Here is a 21,216-nt window from a genome sequence, read left to right as displayed (position 1 = left end):
CCCCGGAAACACCAAGATTTATGTGGATTTAAAGGAGCGTTTCTGGTGGACTGGTATGAAGAAGGATATTGCCGAGTATGTAGCCGTATGTGATGTATGTCAGAGAGTGAAGGCACAACATCAAAAGCCAGCCGGATTGTTACAGCCTATGCCGATACACGAATGGAAGTGGGATAAGCTTGGCATGGATTTCATCACCGGATTGCCCAGGACCACATCAGGATATGATTCTATATGTGTAGTAGTTGATCGCTTGACCAAAGTAGCTCACTTTATCCTAGTGAAAACCACCTATTCAAGTGCCAAGTTGGCCAAGATATACATGACCAGGACCGTATGTTTGCATGGACTTCCAAGGACCATTGTATCAGACAGAGGAACCCAGTTTACCTCAAAGTTTTGGAATCAGTTGCATGAAACTTTGGGAAACAAACTGGAGTTCAGTATAACTTTTCACCCGCAAACAGATGGACAGACCGAGAGAGTCAACCAGATTCTGGAGGATATGTTGAGAGCTTGTGCACTAGATTATGGATCTAGTTGGTATGACAACTTGCCCTACGCCGAGTTCTCATACAACAACAGTTACCAGGCAGCTTGAAGATGGCACTTTTTGAAGCCTTGTGCGGAAGTAGGTGCAGGACACCGTTGTTGTGGGATGAAGTTGGAGACCGTCAGTTGTTTGGACCAGATTTGATTAAGGAATCAAAAGAGAAGGTTAAGTTGGTAAGAGATAGACTGAAGGTAGCTCAGTCTCGACAGAAGAGTAATGTAGATTAAAAATGTAAGGAGGTAGTCGATGAAATCAGAGACAGAGTGTATCTTCGAGTATCACCACTCCGAGGAGTTAAGCGCTTTGGAGTTAAGGGAAAGTTAGCGCCACGTTTCGTGGGACCATACAGAGTTTTGGAATGTATGGGAGAAGTTGCTTATAAGTTGGAATTACCCGAAGGATTGTCAGGAGTTCACGATGTGTTCCACGTTTCTCAGTTGAAGAAGTGCCATGCAGAGATGGCTGGCATTCCTCTGAGAGATACAGTACCACTGGAAGCGATTCAGTTGGACAATGATTTGACTTATGAGGAGAAACCAGTCAAGATTCTCGAGTTTTCCAGTCGGGTTACTCGCAACAAGGTTATTAAGTTTTGCAAAGTTCAGTGGAGCCACCATACCGAGGACGAAGCCACCTGGGAAGGAGAGGATGATCTTCGCAAAGACCACCCACACCTATTTTCTAGCCAATCCGAATCTCGAGGGCGAGATTCATCTTAAGGGGGTAGGTTTGTAACATCCCAAATTTTCAATTTGGAATGTTATACATTAGGTCATCATTGCATACCATATTTTATTGCATTTTGGCTTGATCCTCGAAATCCTAAGCAACTCAAGGACCCTCGGAGAGAGAGTAGGGGATTTCATTGTTTTCATATTTGAATTTTATCAAATATTGAAACGAGGATTTTTGATTTTAATTATTTTTCTCTCCGAAAATATTTTATGTTAAATATATGAGAGGAGATAATATTCTCCAAAAGAAACAAAATATTGGAGGAAAATATTAAAATCAAATATTTGCTTTTATTTGGATTTTATTGCAATTTTATTTGCATTAGAAAAATTGCATGTTTTCGAAATTGCATTTTACGGCCAAGAAAATGTTCATCTTGTTCTAGATATTTTATTTAGACGATGAAAATTTGTTTTGGCATTTTTAGATTTTTATTTCTTTTTCTAGGATTTATTTTCATCGGAACATTATTTTCTTTAAAAAAAGAGAAGCCCACCGGACCGAACTGGGCCAAGGCCCAGTTGGCCCAGCCGCCGCCGCCCGCCGAGGCCGAGCCGGCCACGCCTCCCTGCCCCCTCCCACAAGCCACCCTCCCCCCTTTAAAAGCCGACCCGGGCCCCTCCTGGAGCCCCAAGCCATAGCCGCCGCCCGCTAGCCGCTCCGCTGCCCTGCGCCGAAGCCGCCGCCGCTGAGCCACCCCGCGCCACCCCGCGCCGCCTCCTCGCTCACCGGAAGCCGCCGGAGCCACGGCAGAGTTCGAATCTCGCCGTCCGTTTTTTCGGTTTAGGTAAAATCGTCGGTTTTTTTAAAACCCTACTTTCGAGTTTTTTAGAATGGTTCGCCGGTTTTCTCGGTTTAGTTACTTAGCGGACGTTCGTCCGTACGTTCATTTTAATGAACGGTGTTCACTCGTTAGCCACAGATAGCGAACGTTCATTCATTAGCCTGTTTGTGAGTTTTTTTCGGATTTTCCGCGATTATTTTCGATCAGGATTTCTGATCCGATTTTCGTTTTAGTTTATCTTTTCGCTCGTTTATCGGAATCAGGCGATTCAAGCGCCTAGCTCTTCGTCTCGAAGCCCTCTTTCAGCTTAACCAACTTGAACAAGATTTTGGTACAGTAAAATTTGACTTTTGTCCAGATTAGTAATCGGATCTTGTTTCTTTTGCAGTTTGAGTTTCGTTGCTTCGTTCGATTTGATTCTTTTTGCAAACCGGAGTTCTTAAGTTGAACTTTCTGGTTAGATCTTCTTATTCGTGTTTTACCCGTGTGTCTTTGCTTAATTGCTTATGTATGCTATTGTTTGTTTGCGATAGAACACCCGGAGTGCGAAGCGTGCTACTACGAGTCTCTAGGTTATGCGGATCATCAGCAAGGCAAGTAACACTTTGATCATACCCCTTTATCACATAGTTTTTATGCATTAGTTTCAACCCTCAAACATTGCATGGTTAGGACTTGATAACATGTGGGATTGGGAAGTAGTTGATGAGGTAGAACCTATTGCCCTGTTATTATCAAACCCTTGGGAGTTACTTCTACGTATTGCTTTTATTACTATGATATGCTCGTAGACGTGGTTTGGGTGAGTGAATCCATGATAGATGTGAGATTGTTAATTAATGGTTCAACTTAAGGTGGCAACTTTAATACACATCTGGGTGGATTGCTTGTCGGGCACCTGGAGAATCCAGTGTTGTCCTAGGATATCTCGGAGTACCCGTGTGATAATCCTAAGGTTCGCAACCCAAGCTCAAAGGGAACTGAGATATTTCATGCTAGAAACTTCCGTGTGCATCCACAAGCTATTATGGGCTCTAGATTAGTTGAGTAAGTTGCATGACCTCCTCGAGTGGTAAGCTAGCAGATGTAGATGGATGTAGGTTGGTCTGTCTACCCGGGGTTAGAGCTAATGCTTCTGAAAGACTGTGTCTTGGTCATCCGTTTCTCAAACACCATGTAGTGCAAGAAATCCAACGGAGGAGATTGAGTCTTGTGGGGAAAAGTGCGCAAACCTCTGCAGAGTGTACAAACTAATCATGGTTAGCCGTGTCCCCGGTTATGGACATCTTGAGTATCTAGTACTTGGATTATCATATGTATCTCATCACTCTAAATTAATATTGTTGGGTTGATAATTACTTTTAATTGGGATTGAGTTGGAGGAACCTTCTCAATGATGTTTCAACTACCATGATTGTTAAATAAAATCTATTCCTTTGTTGTAGGAAAAAATTGGCTTTTCACAAAACTTTAACCATAGAGCTTTCCACCAGCCAAATATGCATGTAGTGATAGCATTCTTCTGTTCTTGCTCTACTGTGTTATTTCGCCAGCATATTCCATGTGCTGACCCGTTTTCGGGCTGCAACGTATTATGTTGCGGACTTTTTAGACGAGGAGTAAGGTTCGTTAGGTTGTTGCCATGGAGCTCAGCTATGCCATTGGAGTTGATGGACTCACTTTATCTTCCAACCCTTCCGTTGTTATCGTATTAGATGGCCTTAAGCCATATTTATTGTATTAAGTTCTCTTTTGAGACATTCTATGTAATAAGTGTGTGATTGCTACTTTGTTATAAATCCTTCGAGTATTGTGTGTGTCAGCATTACTGATCCAGGGATGACACTAAAGCACAGAGACTTGACTGTTTAAGGTCGGGTCGCTACAGCAGTATGGGCAGATCCCGCCCGTCGCCGCTCACCTAGTTACATCCCGACGAACCCCCAGGTATCCCCTCCGGCCTTGCTCCACTGCCCGTCTTCCCACGTCGCTGCATGTGGAGAATCTTGCATGTGGATCTTGCATAGTTCTTTGCCCAAAACATAGCTCGTCCGGTGTACTTTCCATATTGCAATCTCGTCCTCACACTGTTTTAGACAAACACAACCGTGTTGTTATGTGATACGTCTCCAACGTATCTACAATTTTTGATTGCTCCATGCTATATTATCTACTGTTTTGGACATTATTGGGCTTTATTATCCACTTTTATATTATTTTTGGAACTAACCTATTAACCGGAGGCCCAGCCCAGAATTGCTGTTTTTTGCCTGTTTTATGGTTTCGAAGAAAAGGAATATCAAACGGAGTCCAAACGGAATGAAACCTTCGGGAACGTGATTTTTAGGAAGATTATGATCCGGGAGACTTGGACCCTACGTCAAGAAAGAAAACAGGAGGGCACGAGGTAGGGGGGCGCACCCACCCCCACCAGGCGCGCCCTCCACCCTCGTGGGCCCCCTGTTGCTCCACCGACGTACTCCTTCCTCCTATATATACCTACATACCCCCAAACGATTAGATAAGGAGCCAAAACCCTAATTCCACCGCCGTAACTTTCTGTATCCACGAGATCCCATCCTGGGGCCTGTTCCGGAGCTCCGCCGGAGGGGGCATCGATCACGGAGGGCTTCTACATCAACACCATAGCCTCTCCGATGAAGTGTGAGTAGTTTACCTCAGACCTACGGGTCCATAGTTAGTATCTAGATGGCTTCTTCTCTCTTTTTGGATCTCAATACAATGTTCCCCCCCCCCCCTCTCTTGTGGAGATCTATTCGATGTAATGTTCTTTTTGCGGTGTGTTTGTTGAGACCGATGAATTGTGGGTTTATGATCAAGTCTATCTATGAATAATATTTGAATCTTCTCTGAATTCTTTTATGTATGATTGGTTATCTTTGCAAGTCTCTTCGAATTATCAGTTTGGTTTGGCCTACTAGATTGATCTTTCTTGCAATGGGAGAAGTGTTTAGCTTTGGGTTCAATCTTGCGGTGTCCTTTCCCGGTGATAGTAAGGGGATCAAGGCCCGTATTGTATTGTTGCCATCGAGGATAACAAGATGGGTTTTTCTTCATATTGCGAGTCTATCCCTCTACATCATGTCATCTTTCTTAAGGGGTTACTCTGTTTTTAACTTAATACTCTAGATGCATGCTCGATAGCGGTCGATGAGTGGAGTAATAGTAGTAGATGCATGCAGGAGTCGGTCTACTTGTCTCGGACGTGATGCCTATATACATGATCATACCTAGATATTCTCATTACTATGCTCAATTCTGTCAATTGCTCAACAGTAATTTGTTCACCCACCGTAGAATACTTATGCTCTCGAGAGAATCCACCAGTGAAACCTATGGCCCCTAGGTCTATCTTCATCATATTAATCTCCTACTACTTAGTTATTTCCTTTGCCTTTATTTTACTTTGGATCTTTATCGTAAAAATACCAAAAATATTATCTTATCATATCTATCAGATCTCACTCTCGTAAGTGGCCCTATAGGGATTGACAACCCCTATTTGCGTTGGTTGCGAGGATTTATTTGTTTTGTGCAGGTGCGAGGGACTCGCGCGTAGCCCCCTACTGGATTGATACCTTGGTTCTCAAAAACTGAGGGAAATACTTACGCTACTTTGATGTATCATCCCTTCCTCTTTGGGGAAACCAAGGCAGTGTTCAAGAGGTAGCAAGAAGGATTTCTAGCGCCGTTGCGGGGGAGGTCTACGCAAAAGTCAACATACCAAGTACCCATCACATACCCTTATCTACCGCATTACATTATTTGCCATTTGCCTCTCATTTTCCTCTCGCCCCACTTCACCCTTGCCATTTTATTCGTCCTCCCTCTCTATTTGCCTCTTTTTGTTCGCTTGCTTTTTTGTTTGCTTGTGTGTTAGTTTGCTTGCTTGTCACGATGGCTCAAGATAATACTAAATTGTGTGACTTCACCAATACCAACAACAATGATTTTATTAGCACTCCGATTGCTCCTCTTACCAACGCTGAATCTTGTGAAATTAATGCTGCTTTGCTGAATCTTGTCATGAAAGATCCATTCTCCGGCCTTCCTAGTGAAGATGCCGCTACCCATCTAAATAGCTTCGTTGATTTGTGTGACATGCAAAAGAAGAAATATGTACATAATGATATTGTTAAATTGAAGCTATTTCCTTTTTCGCTTAGAGATCGTGCTAAAGCTTGGTTTTCGTCTTTGCCTAAAAATAGTATTGATTCATGGAACAAGTGCAAAGATGCTTTTATCTCTAAGTATTTTCCTCCCGCTAAGATCATCTTTCTTAGAAAAAATATTATGAATTTTAAGCAACTTGATCATGAACATGTTGCACAAGCTTGGAAGAGAATGAAATTAATGATACGTAATTGCCCTACTCATGGTTTAAATTTGTGGATGATTATACAAAAAAATTATGCCGGATTGAATGTTTCTTCTAGAAATCTTTTAGATTCGGCCGCGAGAGGCACTTTTATGGAAATCACTTTAGGAGAATCTACTAAACTCCTAGATAATATTATGGTTAATTATTCTCAATGGCATACTAAAAGATCTACTAATAAAAAGGTGCATGCGATAGAAGAAATTAATGTTTTGAGTGGAAAGATGGATGAACTTATGAAATTATTGGCTAATAAGAGTGTTTCTTCTGATCCTAATGATATGCCCTTGTCTACTTTGATTGAGAATAATAATGAATCTATGGATGTGAATTTTGTTGGTAGGAACAATTTTGGTAACAACGCGTATAGAGGAAATTTCAACCCTAGTCCTTATCCTAGTAATCCCTCTAATAATTATGGTAATTCCTACAACAATTCTTATGGAAATTATAATAAATGCCCTCTGATTTTGAATCTAATATTAAAGAATTTATTACTTCGCAAAAGAATTTTAACGCTATGACTGAAGAAAAATTGCTTAAGATTGATGATTTGGCTAGGAATGTTGATAGAATTTCTCTTGATGTTGATTCTTTGAAACTTAGATCTATTCCACCTAAGCATGATATCAATGAGTCTCTCAAAGACATGAGAATTTCCATTGATGAGTGCAAAGAAAGAACCGCTAGGATGGGTGCTAAGAAAGATGCCTTTATAAGAGCGTGTTCTTCTAGTTGCTATGAAAATAAAGATGAAGATCTAAAAGTTATTGATGCGTCTCCTATTAAATCTTTGTTTTGCAATATGAATCTTGATAATGATGGGACTGAATATGGTCCACCTTTACCTAGAAGGTGTTCCAAGAATTCGGAATTTTTTGATCTTGATGCTAAATTAGATAAAAGTGGGATTGAAGAAATTAAAACCCTAGATGTTGCTAAACCCACTATTATGGATTTCAAGGAATTTAACTATGAAAATTGCTCTTTGTTTGATTGTATTTCCTTGTTTCAATCCGTGCTAAATTCTCCTCATGCTTATAGTCAAAATAAAGTGTTTACTAAACATATCGTTGATGCCTTGATGCAATCTTATGAAGAAAAACTTGAATTGGAAGTCTCTATCCCTAGAAAACTTTATGATGAGTGGGAACCAACTATTAAAATTAAAATTAAATATCATGAATGCTATGCCTTATGTGATTTGGGTGCTAGTGTTTCCGTGATTCCAAAGACTTTGTGTGATTTGTTAGGTTTCCGTGATTTTGATGGTTGCTCTCTAAACTTGCACCTTGTGGATTCCACTATTAAGAAACCTATGGGAAGAATTAATGATGTTCTTATTGTTGCAAATAGGAATTATGTGCCCGTAGATTTTATTGTTCTTGACATAGATTGCAATCCTTCATGTCCTATTATTCTTGGTAGACCTTTCCTTAGAACGATTGGTGCAATTATTGATATGAAGGAAGGAAATATTAGATTCCAATTTCCATTAAGAAAAGGCATGGAACACTTTCCTAGAAAGAATATTAAATTACCTTATGAATCTATTATGAGATCCACTTATGGATTGACTACCAAAGAAGGCAATACCTAGATCTATTCTTGCTTGTTATGCCTAGCTAGGGGCGTTAAACGATAGCGCTTGTTGGGAGGCAACCCAATTTTATTTTTATTACTTGATTTTTGATCCTGTTTAGTAATAAATAATTTATCTAGACTCTGTTTTGGTTGTGTTTTTTTGTGTTTAATTAGTGTTTGTGCCAAGTAGAACCGTTGGGAATACTTGGGGAGAGTCTTGTTGAACTTGCTGTAAAAAACAGAAACTTTAGCGCTCACGAGAACTGCTGTAATTTTTACTTGGGGAGTTCTATTTAGTTAATTCTTGTTGCATATGATTAATAGATAAATTCCTCACGTCCATCAATTTATTTTAGAATTTTTGGGGTTCCATATCTTGCGCTAGCTACAGATTGCTACAGACTGTTCTGTTTTTGACAGATTCTGTTTTTCATGTGTTGTTTGCTTATTTTGATGAATCTATGGCTAGTAAAATAGTTTATAAACCATACAGAAGTTGGAATACAGTAGGTATAACACCAATATAAATAAATAATGAGTTCATTACAGTACCTTGAAGTGATCTTTTATTTTCTTTCGCTAACGGAGCTCACGAGATTTTCTACTTTAAGTTTTGTGTTGTGAAGTTTTCAAGTTTTGGGTAAAGATTTGATGGATTATGGAACAAGTAGTGGCAAGAGCCTAAGCTTGGGGATGCCCATGGCACCCCCAAGATAATCTAAGTACACCTAAAATCCAAAGCTTGGGGATTCCCCGGAAGGCATCCCCTCTTTCGTCTACTTCTATCGGTAACTTTACTTGGAGCTATATTTTTATTTACCACATGATATGTGTTTTTCTTGGAGCGTCTTGTATGATTTGAGTCTTTGATTTTTAGTTTACCACAATCATCCTTGCTGTATACACCTTTTGAGAGAGCCATACATGATTTGGAATTTTTTAGAATACTCTATGTGCTTCGCTTATATCTTTTGAGTTATACAATTTTGCTCTAGTACTTCACTTATATCTTTTAGAGCACAGTGGTGGATTTGTTTTATATAGAAACTATTGATCTATCATGCTTCACTTAGATTATTTTGAGAGTCTTAAATAGCATGGTAATTTTCTTAAAATCCTAATATGCTTGGTATGCAAGATTAGTAATAAAACTTTCTTATGAGTGTGTTGAATACTATGATAAGCTTGATACTTGATAATTGTTTTGAGATATAGAGATGGTGATATTAAAGTCATGCTAGTTGACTAGTTGTGAATTTGAGAAATACTTGTGTTGAAGCTTGTGATTCCCGTAGCATGCACGTATGGTGAACCGTTATGTGATGAAGTCGGAGCATGATTTATTTATTGATTGTCTTCCTTATGAGTGGCGGTCAGGGACGAGCGATGGTCTTTTCCTACCAATCTATCCCCCTAGGAGCATGCGTGTAATACTTTGCTTTGATAACTTGTAGATTTTTGCAATAAGTATATGAGTTATTTATGACTAATGTTGAGTCCATGGATTATACGCACTCTCACCCTTCCACCTTTGCTAGCCTCTCTAATACCGCGCACCTTTCGCCGGTATCATACACCCACCATATACCTTCCTCAAAACAGCCACCATACCTACCTATTATGGCATTTCCATAGCCATTCCGAGATATATTGCCATGCAACTTTCCACCGTTCCATTTATTATGACACACTCCATCATTGTCATATTGCTTAGCATGATCATGTAGTTGACATCGTATTTGTGGCAAAGCCACCATTCATAATTCTTTCATACATGTCACTCATGAGTCATTGCATATCCTAGTACACCGCTGGAGGCATTCACATAGAGTCATATTTTGTTCTAAGTATCGAGTTGTAATTGTTGAGTTGTAAGAAAAATAAAAGTGTGATGATCAGCATTATTAGAGCATTGTCCCAGTGAGGAAAGGATGATGGAGACTATGATTCCCCCACAAGTCGGGATGAGACTCCGGATGAAAAATAAATAAAAGAGGCCAAAGAAGCCCCAAAAAAGGGAGAAAGAAAAGAGGCCATAAAAAGAGAAAATGCCCAAATAAAAAAATGAGAGAAAAAGAGAGAAGGGACAATGTTACTATCCTTTTACCACACTTGTGCTTCAAAGTAGCACCATGATCTTCATAGTAGAGAGTCCCTCATGTTATCACTTTCATATACTAGTGGGAATCTTTCATTATAGAACTTGGCTTGTATATTCCAATGATGGGCTTCCTCAAATCGCCCTAGGTCTTCATGAGCAAGCAAGTTGGATGCACACCCACTTAGTTTCTTTTTGAGCTTTCATATAATTATAGCTCTAGTGCATCCGTTGCATTGCAATCCCTACTCACTCACATTGATATCTATTGATGGGCATCTTCATAGCCCGTTGATACGCCTAGTTGATGGGAGACTATCTTCTCCCTTTTTGTCTTCTCCACAACCACCATTCTATTCCACCTATAGTGCTATATCCATGGCTCATGCTCGTGTATTGCGTGAAAATTGAAAAAGTTTTGAGAATGTCAAAAGTATGAAACAATTCCTTGGCTTGTCACCGGGGTTGTGCGTGATTTAAATATTTTGTGTGGTGAAGATAGAGCATAGCCAGACTATATGATTTTGTAGGGATAACTTTTTTTCGCCATGTTATTTTGAGAAGACATAATTACTTTGTTAGTATGCTTGAAGTATTATTATTTTTATGTCAATATGAACTTTTGTCTTGAATCATTCGGATCTTAATATTCATACCACAATTAAGAAGAATTACATTACAATTATGCCAAGTAGCACTCCGCATCAAAAATTCTGTTTTTATCATTTACCTACTCGAGGACGAGCAGGAATTAAGCTTGGGGATGCTTCATACGTCTCCAACGTATCTATAATTTTTGATTGCTCAATGCTATATTATCTACTGTTTTGGACATTACTGGGCTTTATTATCCACTTTTATATTATTTTTGGGACTAACCTATTAACCGGAGGCACAGCCCAGAATTGTTGTTTTTTGCCTATTTTAGGGTTTCGAAGAAAAGGAATATCAAACGGAGTCCAAACGGAATGAAACCTTCGGGAACATGATTTTTTAGGAAGATTATGATCCAGGAGACTTGGACCCTACGTCCAGAAAGAAAACAGGAAGGCACGAGGTAGGGGGTGCGCCCACCCCCACCAGGTGTGCCCTCCACCCTCGTGGGCCCCCTGTTGCTCCACCGACGTACTCCTTCCTCCTATACATACCTACGTACCCCCAAATGATCAGATACGGAGCCAAAACCCTAATTCCACCGCCGTAACTTTTTGTATCCACGAGATCCCATATTGGGGCCTGTTCCAGAGCTCCATCGGAGGGGGCATCGATCGCGGAGGGCTTCTACATCAACACCATAGCCTCTCCGATGAAGTGTGAGTATTTTAGCTCAGACCTATGGGTCCATAGTTAGTAGCTAGATGGCTTCTTCTCTCTTTTTGGATCTCAATACAATGTTCTCCCCCTCTCTTGTGGAGATCTATTCGATGTAATCTTCTTTTTGCGATGTGTTTGTTGAGACTGATGAATTGTGGGTTTATGATCAAGTCTATATATGAATAATATTTGAATCTTCTCTTAATTCTTTTATGTATGATTGGTTATCTTTGCAAGTATCTTTGAATTATCAGTTTGGTTTGGCCTACTAGATTGATCTTTCTTGCAATGGGAGAAGTGTTTAGCTTTGGGTTCAATCTTGCGGTGTCCTTTCCTGGTGACAGTAAGGGCAGCAAGGCACATATTGTATTGTTTCCATCGAGCATAACAAGATGGGTTTTCTTCATATTGCGTGAGTCTATCCCTCTACATCATGTCATCTTGCTTAAGGCGTTACTCTGTTTTTAACTTAATACTCTAGATGCATGCTGGATAGCGGTCGATGAGTGGAGTAATAGTAGTATATGCAGGCAGGAGTCAGTCTACTTGTCTCGGATGTGATGCCTATATACATGATCATACCTAGATATTCTCATAACTATGCTCAATTATGTCAATTGCTCAACAGTAATTTGTTCACCCACCGTAGAATACTTATGCTCTCGAGAGAAGCCACTAGTGAAACCTATGGCCCCGGGGTCTATCTTCATCATATTAATCTCCTACTACTTAGTTATTTCCTTTGCTATTTACTTTGCCTTTATTTTACTTTGCATCGTTATCACAAAAATACCAAAAAAATTATCTTATCATATCTATCATATCTCACTCTCGTAAGTGGCCCTATAGGGATTGACAACCCCTATTTGCGTTGGTTGCGAGGATTTATTTGTTTTGTGCAGGTGCGAGGTACTCGCTCGTAGCCTCCTACTGGATTGATACCTTGGTTCTCAAAAACTGAGGGAAATACTTACGCTACTTTGCTGCATCATCCCTTCCTCTTCGGGGAAAACCAACGCAATGCTCAAGAGGTAGCATTATGTTCCCTTAGGACAAGGAATATGATTCTTTTTTGTCGTCGTATGTGTCATCAACTGTTATTGGCCAGTAATTGTTTCCTTTCTACCTCTTTTTTGCAAACAGGGCTATCCATGTCACCTCGTTGCTATTGCGACCTTTTGGTGAACTGCACAAATCACTTTTTCTTAAGAGTGTTTTGTGCAGTTGTACTAAAATGTCACACGGGCAATGTCTCTACATTTCAGTGCGACTACACAAAGGGAGATTGGTTTTGCTCTATCCTCCTCATCCAACTTCGAGCCTAATCTTCTCCAACTATTTGCTTAATCTTCTCCAACTAGTTAGTCTTAACAGAGACTGCAAAGGTGATCGACTTCTATTTGTGTGTTTATTGTTTCATCAGTAGTCCTCTATTATTGTAATTACATTTAATATCTTTGGAACAGGGACACTCAGCTCTATTTTAGTGGAACTGCACAAAATGATCAGAATGTTGCATGCTCCAGACAGCTACTTTTTCCCAACATGCCTTGTTGATTTAGACAGAGCTGGGGGACGTTGTTGCCAATGAAAGCATGGATCAATTTTAATTTAACACCTTCTCACCACTTTGTCTTCAGTTGTGATTTAAATATTAGCTCTGATCTACTAATCATTGAGATGCATTAGCAAGGAAGTTAGTTTTTTATTGTTTCCAAAAGAGCATGGATGGCAAGACACACGAAACAAAAGATGAAAGCTCAGAGCATTGTACAATTTCATGTCACTGGAAAAATATTTGTATAGTACGTCAATTATGTAAACAAATGTTGGAAGGTTGATAGCATTGCCAGAAGCCTCTTCAGCATCCGGGTCCATGTGCCATGCACAAAATTATACTTCCTCCATTTCTAAATGTTTGTCTTTTTACAAATTTCAAATGGACATATTTTAGAGTGTAGATTCACTCATTTTGCTTCGTATGTAGTCACTCGTTGAAATCTCTAGAAAGACAAATACTCTGGAGTATATTTAAGAACGGAGGGAGTAGTACACAACTGCATGGGAGACTCGGCCCGGTCATTGCACCGCACTAATAATGAGTAATGAGCAGTCAAATCATAAGCCCCACCTTTCCCACTGTAAGTTGCTCGGAAGAAGCAACCATCAATACGCTCTTCTTTGAATCCACTCAAAATACTCGATTTGTCATTGTTTATAGAGTGTGCTTAAAAAACAATCTCTGGGACCAAGGCGACTAGCGATCGACCTGGAAAATAGCACTGGTAGTTATAGCACGACATCTATTACTAGAGGAAATAATGCATACGCACATGCATGCAGTGCTTCCACCCCGGGTACACACATGCATGCAGTTACTCCACTCCGTAGTACATCGAGAGAAAATTGTGGACTTGATTGCGGTTACCATGCCCTAATTAGTTGAGCATTAAACCAAACGCGTCTAAACTCTCTCTGGTGGTGGAAATGCATGGAGAGAAATGCATCAGAATGAAGCGTGCCCTATAAACTATGACGGAGGGAGGAGTAGTATGAAGGTGCAAAACCAAGTACGCGTATGGCCAGTCGGTCAACGCACTTCTTCTTGGCATATCACTGACATGTGGGACCGGAGTGTGAGCAAACCGATCTCAATTGACGGCAAAATGGCAAACCCGTCGTTCCTTGAGATAGACGAGGAGCGAGAACACACGGACGAGCTCGCACGGAGGCAAAGATATATTCGAGCATGGTTGATCGATATCATCATTACATGTTCAATGTTTTTTAATACTACTATTGGGATACCGTTTTCCGCCCTACTCCCGAATAAATGTGTACTTTATTAGATATTAAAATAAAATAAGAGTACAGATGCTCCACCATGTGGTTCTAGTAGTAGTACTACTCGTACTACTAAACCTTGCACTTGGCACTTTGCCTCTTCGTGAAGTTGAACAATGATGGTACTCCGCATGTTGGGTACTATAGTGTATGCCTCTGGCAATCTGACACCGAATGAACTGCTACATGTCCACGGCCTGGGCGAGGGTATGTTGCATTAGTCAAAAGGTGTAAGCGAGCTTCACCCTGTCCTACACGCTTCTCCTCGTTCTGTGAGTTGACGGGACACGCCAAAAAGTAGTGCTAGTCCATACTCCCTCCTTTCCGGTTAATATGGATTAATCTTTTTTTGTTGGTAAATGAGAGAGCTTTATTCATATATAAGCATTCTTAGGACGATCAGCCAAGAGACCGGTCACTAGGAAGTGAAGTACCCCACAAAAAAGAAGAAGGAAGTGAGGTGTTTCATCAAGCCAGCTCTCGGCCACATTCAAAGTGCAGCAAGCACCGTTTGCACAAAGATGCGCCGCAAGGTTTGTTGACCTGTTTCCATGTTGAATAACCAAAAAAATAAAATATTACTGAGTGCTCCTATTCGTAACAGGATATGAGCCAGAATTAAGCGAGAATTGTGGCGAGTGTTCCTTGCAATCAACTTCCATTATCACATGCGGGAACCCTCGAAGAGAACCAAATGTGTTGAAGATTGCTTTATCACATTTCAAAATAAAATAAGAGTGCAGACGCTCCTCCATCCGGTTCGTAGTACTAGTACATACCTCTATAGTAGTAGTACTAGTACTACTACTAGTAAACTTTGCGCTTGGCTGTTCGCCTCTTCTGGAAGTCAAACAATAATAGTACTATTATAGTGTATGCTTCTGGCAATCTGACACTGAATTAACTGTTGCACGTCCACCACCTGAGCGAGGGAGAGCTTGCATTAGTCAAAATTTTCTCCTTGTCCTACGAGCCACTGCGCGCAAGCTTCTCCCATCCTGCAAGCTTCTCCTCATTCGGCAAGTTGACGGGACACAACAAAGTAATGCTAGTCCATAATGCCTCCTTCCGGTTAATATGGCTTAATTTCAAACGAGATAAATACATTGCTTGTCACTATATATTTGTAAAAATACGGTCAGTGGACTTCATAATACGCTCATTGCGCTCAATATATACATTTTCTAGTGTTTATACGGTCACTAGCTCACCCTCGCTAAGTATGTATGTGCATGCATGTGTAGGTTGAGCACTTGAGCGTGACCGTGTGTGTTCCGTCGTGTGCTCGGACATGCATGCATTAGGGCTTCGCGCGCATTTTTGCATCCTTGTGTGCGTGTGACTGTTGCATGCATGCACGAGGTTGTAGTCCCTCACATTCACATGTTCATAAGTCAATGCTTTGTCAAAACTTTGCATGCAAGGTTTAATCATTCGTTGTTCACGCATGCATTCCCAATATTAGTACGTTGGTAAAGACAATTTCTTGAGGAAAACGAGCCCATGAATTGAGTACAAAGGGGACCAATAAGCCAGGACAGAGGGAGTCCAGTAGTGAACCGGAAGGAGGGAGTAGGTACTAGTAGTATACTACGTAAAAACGTGCAGTAAAAAATTCCTCTATGTGCATCCTGTCTACGTGTCATGCAAGAAAATAGCAGGTGAAGGCGATGCTACCCAGGAAGGGGCACCTTTTGAAGGCGCCGGCAGTGTCCAGGGGTGACTTGCGGCTGCTTTTCTGCTTTATTCCTGCAACATGCACCATGCCTCGTGGAGGCGTTAAACTTGCATTTGATATTGTGAGAACAATATGTATTGTAATATTAGCTTTGAGATTTCACGGTTTTCTTCCTATTTGCTTTGTGTTCTGCGTCGGCAGATCCTGGCCCAGCGCATACCTCAACCGCCGTTGGGCCGACCAGAAACCAGGACGGACCAAGGAGCGAGGAGCTACGTGACCAGTTAGGCTCCTGAGTCGCGATGCTCAGGAGTCCCCCTTGATGCGCAAACAGCCTATAGGAAGGACACGCGAGGATAGGTTAATGTTCTATGTCGACAGAGCCCGGCCCCACACATACCTCAACCGCCGTTGGGCCGACCGGAAAGCAGGACGGACCAAGGAGTTATGGGCTACATGACCAGTTAGGCTCCTGAGTCGCAATGCTCAGGAGTCCCCCTTGATGTGCAAACATTCTCCATACCTTTGCCTTCGCCGAGGCTTGGCTCGGGAGGGGCGTGCGACAACCAGGCCCAGAGGACCTGGTTGGATGGCGTACGCTTGGGCGTGACCCAAGCGCAGCCCCCGTGCCCAGCCCCCTCGCGCAGCTCTCCCGAGGGGAGGCGTTGCGGTGAGGCCGGACATTGAGCTCTGGGGCTCCCTGAGGTTGGTACGACCGTGGGACTGCCCTCAGTTGTTTATCACCAGCGCGGAGCGTAGTGCTTCCGCTTGTGCACGGGCATAGCCACTCCTCGGCAGTGTCAACGGCCAGCGCGGAGCGTGGTGCTTCCACTAGGGCGTGGGAGGGGGACAACCTACAGCGGAGAGCCCCCGGGGCATGTACAGCCCCGCCCTGACACGTGGCTTGCACGGCAGGACTAGACGAGATGTATCTGGGCACTCGTGAGCCAGCGCGGGACTCACGAGGCCCTGCCTCAAGGCGGGTTGCGCCTGGTCTTGGTTTTTGTTTGCTGTCTTGGTCCTGCGAGATGGTTAGACAACCTGCGCCGAGTGAATTTCCTGAGGTCATCGCGTGAAAAAGCCAAGCACCAGCGGCCCCAGGAGGTGACGTGAATGGGGCCGGACCGCCAGACAGAGCTCAGCCGCTGGATTTATCGACACTACAGGGATGGTCCCGAGCACAGACACCGTGCTTAACTTACTCACGCGAAGGGTCCTGAAGAAAGACGGCCGGTGCACGGCTCCCATGGTGGGTGACAATCAAGCAGGCGATAGTCATAGATAGATCAAGCACGGAAAGCAACCTAGCTCAGGGAAATGCAGGGAAGATGCATGCCACTGGGTCAGGCCCGAGCGGCTTGGGGATGATGCAGCCCGAGGGGCGCCCCTAGCAGGGTAAGCTTAAGACATAAAAGGAAAGATGCACGCCACAGGGACGGACCCATGCGGCCTGGGAAAGATGCAACCCTGGGGGCGCTTCCAGCTGAACGAACTTTGGAAAATGTCACCTGGTTCTGTTGATGAAGGAGAGTTGGGGTAGCTGAAGGCGTGCGGCTGACACGTCTACAACGTATCTATAATTTTTGATTGTTCCATGCTATTATATTATCAACCTTGGATGTTTTATATGCATATATATGCTATTTTATATGATTTTTGGGACTAGCCTATTATCCTAGAGCCCAATGCCAGTTTCTGTTTTTTCCTTGTTTTAGGGTTTCGAAGAAAAGGAATATCAAACGGAGTCCAAACGGAATGAAACCTTTGGAAAAGTTATTTTTGGAAAGAAAGCAATACAGGAGACTTGGAGTGCACGTCAGGGGATCAACGAGGAAGCCACGAGGCAGGGGGCGTGCCCACCCCCCTTGGGCATGACCTCCACCCTCGTGGGCCCCTCGTGGCTCCCCTGATGTATTTCTTACGCCTATATATATCCATATACCCTAAAACGATCGGGGAGCACAATAGATCGGGAGTTCCGCCGCCAGAAGCCTCCGTAGCCACCGAAAGCCAATCTAGACCCGTTCCGGCACCCTGTCGGAGGGGGAATCCTTCTCCGGTGGCTATCTTGATCATCCCAGTGCTCTCCATGACGAGGAGGGAGTGGTTCTCCCTCGGGGCTGAGGGTATGTACTAGTAGTTATGTGTTTGATCTCTCTCTCTCTCGTGTTCTTGAGGTGGTACGATCTTGATGTATCGCGAGCTTTGCTATTATAGTTGGATCTTATGATGTTTCTCCCCCTCTACTCTCTTGAAATGGATTGAGTTTCCCCTTTCAAGTTATCTTATCGGATTGAGTCTTTAAAGATTTGAGAACACTTGATGTATGTCTTGTCGTGCGTATCTGTGGTGACAATGGGATATCACGTGATTCACTTGATGTATGTTTTGGTGATCAACTTGAGGGTTCCGCCCATGAACCTATGCATAGGGGTTGGCACACTTTTCCGTCATGATTCTCCGGTAGAAACTTTGGGGCACTCTTTGAGGTTCTATGTGTTGGTTGAATAGATGAATCTGAGATTGTGTGATGCATATCGTATAATCATACCCACGGATACTTGAGGTGACATTGGAGTATCTAGGTGACATTAGGGTTTTGGTTGATTTGTGTCTTAAGGTGTTATTCTAGTACGAACTCTAGGGCTGTTTGTGACACTTATAGGAATAGCCCAATGGATTGATTGGAAAGAATAACTTGAGGTGGTATCGTACCCTACCATAATCTCTTCGTTTGTTCTCCGCTATTAGTGACTTTGGAGTGACTCTTTGTTGCATGTTGAGGGATAGTTATGTGATCCAATTATGTTATTATTGTTGAGAGGACTTGCACTAGTGAAAGTATGAACCCTAGGCCTTGTTTCCTAGCATTGCAATACCGTTTATGCTCACTTTTATCATTAGTTACCTTGCTGTTTTTATAATTTCAGATTACAAAAACCTTTATCTACTATCCATATTGCACTTGTATCACCATCTCTTCGCCAAACTAGTGCACCTATACAATTTACCATTGTATTGGGTGTGTTGGGGACACAAGAGACTCTTTGTTATTTGGTTGCAGGGTTGCTTGAGAGAGACCATCTTCATCCTACGCCTCCTACGGAGTGATAAACCTTAGGTCATCCACTTGAGGGAAATTTGTTACTGTCCTACAAACCTCTGCACTTGGAGCCCCAACAACGTCTACAAGAAGAAGGTTGTGTAGTAGACATCAAGCTCTTTTCTGGCGCCGTTGCCGGGGAGGTTAGCGCTTGAAGGTATATCTTTAGATCTTGCAATCAAGTCTTTTAGTTTCTTGTTTTATCACTAGTTTAGTTTATAAAATAAAACTATAAAAAATGGAATTGAGTTTGCCTCATACGCTTCATCTTTTTAATATCTTTTCTGAGTATGATGGGAAGCAAAATTGTGCCAAAGTGTTAGAAGAAGAATGCATTAAAATGTTTGGCACTAAATCTTTGAATGATGAGCATGATTGCGCTGCTATTAGTATGAACTCCTTGAATATCCATAGTACTAATGATGATTGCACTAGTTATGATGAAAATGTCTCCTATAATCATGTCAATTTTTGTGGAGTGCATTGGGTTTGTAAGTACACACCAAATAGGGAAGATAGATATTGCAAGAGGCATAAGTACTTAGAAACTAAATTGTTGCAAGAAAGGCTAGATGATTGTGCTGAAAATTTAAATTTTCTTGGTCGTACTTGTGGACTTTGCAATGAATAGGGTCATTTAGCTATCCGATGCAAATTGTTTCATGATCTAATCGTGTCCAAAAATTGTGATGAGTTGATTTCCCTTGCACATTATAATGAACTTAGCTTGCTTGTGGGTTGTGAAGAAATGAAACATATAATTGGGCATCTTCCAGAATTTGCCCGTTATAAACTTCTTGGTTTTGATCTAGAGAAGATTTATATGTATTGTGCGGTGAATTGCATTGAAAATCCTTATACTGCCAATTACATAAAGAAAAGAAAACAAATAGAGGATGAAGAGAATACTAACGAAAGGGAAGAGACTTCCCAATATTCTCCTATTATTTCTTATGATGAATCAGGTAACGAGGAGGAGCCTTCTATTCAACCAATCTCATTAATAAGGAGCTCCAAAAAGAGGATTGAACCCACACATGATGTGGTGAAGAAGAAGAAAAGAAAAAGGAAGAGAGGTAAAAAGTTATCTCTCCCAAATAGTGCTGCTCATATTACTATTGTACCTCATGAAAATATAATTGTGGAAGATAATGATACTTCTTATGATCTTGAAAATCTTTTTGGCACTTGCTTGGAAGAATATGATAATTGCTATACTATTGGTGCTATCCATACTATTGATGATGAAAGTGATTATGCTTATGATATGAAAGTCCCAAGCTTGGGGATGCTATGTTTGATGAAGATTATGTTTTTGAGAATATATTTGTTGCAATTAATGTTAGTCCCAAGCTTGGGGAAGCTATGATTAATGAAGATGATATTTTTAGTCTCCCAAGTTTTGATATGCAAATTTATAATGATGATAGGATGCCTCCTACTTATGATGACTATTGTGATGATACTTATGCTATAAAAAGTAGTGATTATATTTATAAAACTTGGCATGATTATGATTACCCTTTTTCTGTACATTACTCTTTTAATGTGGAAACAATTTATAGTATTCGAGTTTCTTATGATACTCCCACTATTTCGAATGAGAAGAATTTTGCTTATGTGGAGAGTAATAAAAATTCTATGCTTGTAGATCATGAAAAGAATGCTTTAGGTGCTGGTTATATTGTTGAATTCATTCATGATGCTGCTGAAAATTATTATGAGGAAGGAATATATGCTTGTAGGAATTGCAATAATATCAACACTACAAAAAATACACTTCCGTGATGATACATGTTTGTCACAGTAGGTCGCGTTTTCTGTTATGCATGTACATCCATGACAAATTTATGACAGAATCAAGATAGTCATACCTGTGCTGTCGTAGAAGTGTTCCATGACATTGCCAAAATTATCATCACGGAAGTGTCCACTTCCATGACGATAAATCGCGCGTCACAGAAGTGCTTTCGTCTAGGGTGACCGACACGTGGCATCCACCGTAACGGAACACCGTTAAGCTATCGGGTCAGATTTTGGATCCTATAACCCGTTAACAGCCACGACCAATGCCGATTTTCCACATGTAAAATTCTCATTGGCTAACGGACCCACACGTCAGCT

Source organism: Triticum dicoccoides, chromosome 5A (genome assembly GCF_002162155.2).
Source record: "Triticum dicoccoides isolate Atlit2015 ecotype Zavitan chromosome 5A, WEW_v2.0, whole genome shotgun sequence".
Classification (NCBI taxonomy): Eukaryota; Viridiplantae; Streptophyta; class Magnoliopsida; order Poales; family Poaceae; genus Triticum; species Triticum dicoccoides.
Note: the sequence above shows the minus strand (reverse complement) of the source record.